Genomic DNA, 3,737 nt, shown 5'->3' with positions numbered 1-3,737 from the left:
CAGTGAAGAAAGGCCATGTGATGAGACTGCTAGAGTTTCTGAAATGATAATTTCCATTCTTTGAAAATGTTTTTACTGAGTGTCCGTATAATATACCAGGCACCACATACATGAAAATGTGCAGTCCCCATGTATTAGTGAAAATACATACATATGCCATGGTAACAAGCAATTTCATTTAACTACAAAAGATGAAAAAAAATCATAACCCCCATCCTTTTAGAAACAGAGGAAAATAAGTGGCCCAAAAGTCCATGCAGAATTCCCCTTTGTTCATTACCAAATGTCAAGTCATTCTCTCCCCCTCATGAAGAACACAAAATGTGTCTCTTAAAGCCCAGAGCTTCTGTTTCATATGTAAGAGTCTTTATATCATGGTCAGCTACAACTTTGATTATTCTAAAGACCTATGAACTAAATACCCAAACATAAACTGTTGGGACAGCAAAGACTAATAGCAGCAAACACTCCCATTGTGAAAGACCAGGAAGTCATTAAATGTGCATAACAGTCACTGGTACACAGAATTTCTGAAATAGGGCAGAGCTGCCTGAGGGGTGGAGAATGCTCCTTTTTTAGGTCCTTCTGCTCTTCTGCCCATTTATCTGTATGCTTGGCTCCAACTCTGGAATATTCTTCATCTGTAATCTTCCTTGGCCCTATGTGAAGAGAATATTGGGAAATATTCTCTCTCCAGTCTTCTTCCTATATATAGATGGCCCAAAGCATATTGTAAAACTTAAAAAAAAAAGTAGATATTTTCTAGTGGTGATTTCTGATATCTTTGGCAACAGTGGAATGCTGTGATCTTTAAAAGGAAAATTGACATGATAAATATGTTAAAGTTCATTAAGTCATCTCAATTTAGTGATTCCAATAAAAATACCATCAAGCATTTTTGAAGCTATATTTTGATTTCATTTAGTGAAAGCCACAAGTAAGAATACCAAGAGAAACCCTGAAAAAATAGAAATGTTGACAGTAGAGTAAATCCTACCCTAAACCAAAATATATTATCATGATTCTTTTTTATCCCCAGATACATCAGAGCAATGATATATCTCTTCAGAATTCAATCTGATGAACTATGCAACCATTATAGTGTTCATGTTTGTTTCATTAAATAAATGGGACATTGATATACAATTAGGTGCATGGATCAGTGGGCCAGAACAAAATAGTCACAAAATAAGTAAATGTTGTATATGATAAATATGACATATCAAAACAGTTGCAGAGGGGACAAGGAGGTGGACTTTTATAATAGTAATATTGAGGGGCTGGTGCTGTGGCACAGCAAGTTAACACCCTGGCTTGAAGTGCCAGCAACCCATATGGGTGCCAGTTTGAGACCCAGCTGCTCTACTTCCAATCCAGCTCTCTGCTATGGCATGGGAAAGCAGTGGAAGATAGCCCAGGTCCTTGGGCCCCTGCACCCACTTGGGAGACCAGGAGGAAGCTCCTGGCTCCTGGCTTCGGATCAGCGCAGCTCCAGCTGTTGCAGTCAATTGGGGAGTGAGCCATCAGATGGAAGACCTCTCTCTCTCTCTCTCTCTCTCTGCTTCTCCTCTCTCTGTGTAACTCTGACTTTCAAATAAATAAATAAATCTTAAAAAAAAGTAATATTGAAGCTCCAGGACAGCAATACAAAAGAAAGCAAACTTGATCTGTTGCTCACCCCATCTACCTAGGCATATTTTCAGGTGGATCAGAGATTGAAGAGTAAAAGAAATTCCAGGAGTGGGCATTTGGACTAGTGGTTAAGATGCCAGTCAAGATGTCCATGCACAATGGAGTACCTGGTTTCAATTCCTGGCTCTAGCTCCTGCAAATGCAGAGCCTGGGGGGATAGCAGTGATGGCTTGGGTGATTGGATTTCCACCACCAATGTGGGAGACCCAAATTGAGTTCCTGGCTCCCAGCTACAGTACCATTTGGGGGCCTTTGAAAGCATTTGGAGAGTGAAACAGCAGATGGAAACTTTGTTTAATCTTGCTTTCTTTCATCTGCCTCCCCAAATAAATAAAAGAAACACACACACACACACACACTTCACCTATTTTCAGAGCAAGGAGTCTTTATACAAATTTTAATCTGTGACTATCTTAAAGTTTACTGTATATGGGTAAAGTTGACATCTTTTCATTTGATTGTTGTTACCTTGCTTGTGTACCTATGGGCTTTGTTGCTTTTTGTTAGCATTTACTATAATGTAAAATGAAAATATGCTATGTCAAAAATAAAAAAGGTCAAAAGTAATAAGAAGCTTTTTTTAAAAATTTTATTTAACATATACAAATTTCATATATTTCATATATACAGATTTAGGAACATAGTGATACTTTCTACCCTACCCTCCCTCCTGCCTATGCTCCCACCATTATTCCTCCTCCCTCACCTATTCCCCCTCTTAATTTTTACAAAAATATTTTCAGTTTACATTATACTCATAAGATTGACAATACACAAAATAAGGAGTTCAACAAATAGCATGAAGAAGAAAACACTGTTCTTCAATAGCAGAGACAAGGAATGTAAACAACCATTGAATCTCAAAATGTCAATTTCACTCCAATACATGACATTTTAGGTAGTCCATTAGTCACCTCAGATAAGGGAAAACATATGGTATCTGTCTTTTTGGGACTGGCTTATTTCAATAAGCTTAGTGGTTTCAAGTTGCATCAATTTTGTTGCAAAAGACAGAATTTTTTAATTGCTCTGTAGTATTCCATAGTGCATATATGCCATAATTTCTTTATCCAGTCATCAGCTGATGGACCATTGGGTTAATTCCATATCTTGGCTATTGTGAATTGAATTGCGATGAACATTGGGTACAGATAACTCTTTCATATGTTGATTTCATTTTGTTTGTCTTTGATATTTTCATTAGGATCTCAGTGAATCTGTAAATTTCTTTCACTAGTATGTACATTTTGATGCTATTGATTCTCGCAATCCATGAACGTGAAAGATTTTTACATTTTTTTTGTGTCTTCTTCTATTTCTTTCTTTAATGTTTTATAATTTTGATTGTAGAGATCTTTCACCTCTTTGATTAAATTTATTTCAAGGTATTTAATGTTTTTAAAGCTATGGGATTGATCTTAGAAGTTCTTTCTCAGCCATGGCATTGTGTATACAAAGGCTAATGCTTTTTCTGTGTTGACTTTATATCCTGCCACTTTACCAAACTCTTTTATGAGTTCCAATAATCTCTCAGTGGAGTCTTTTGGATCCCCTATATGTAGAATCATGTCATCTGCAAACAGAGATAGTTTGACTTCCTCCTTTCCAATTTATACCCCTTTGATTTCTTTTCTTGCCTAATGGCTCTGGCTAAAACTCAAAAGTATTGATTTCTAATGATATTTAAAAACATTTGTTTTGTCTAGAGATGTCTATTTCAGCAGTTCAAAATAAAAACATCATTAGTAAAAAGCATAATTATGAATCAGCTTAAGGATTCTTTGAAATTCCTTTCATCCTTAGAATATTCCCTAGTAGGAATATTTTATCTCAAAATTAAAAAAAAAATGTTCAAAAGTAATAAAAAGTTTTAGAAGTTTTGAAAGTACCAGTTTTAGAAGAAAATAAGGTGAAATAAGTCTATTGTCTGTAAACAGTGACTATCTCTGAGATTGTGATTTAATATTCAGATGTTATAAAGGAAATATACATAAATTTGATATTTAACAGCAACAATAGTTTTACCTGGAAAAAAGCATACACAC

General features: G+C 35.5%; 1 non-coding gene across 1 annotated transcript; it reads right to left on the bottom strand.

Annotated features, from left to right (window-relative positions):
• Nucleotides 1-1,037: 1,037 nt before the first annotated feature.
• LOC127485062 (small nucleolar RNA SNORD77) lies at nucleotides 1,038-1,105 on the bottom strand. Its single transcript, XR_007912261.1, has one exon. It is a non-coding gene; the product is annotated as a small nucleolar RNA SNORD77 (small nucleolar RNA).
• Nucleotides 1,106-3,737: the final 2,632 nt, after the last annotated feature.

This window comes from Oryctolagus cuniculus, chromosome X (assembly GCF_051225735.1).
Source record: "Oryctolagus cuniculus isolate XC-2025 breed Fujian yellow rabbit chromosome X, ASM5122573v1, whole genome shotgun sequence".
Taxonomy (NCBI): Eukaryota; Metazoa; Chordata; class Mammalia; order Lagomorpha; family Leporidae; genus Oryctolagus; species Oryctolagus cuniculus.
The sequence above is the reverse complement of the archived record's forward strand: the minus strand, read 5'-3'. Positions and strand labels throughout refer to the sequence as shown.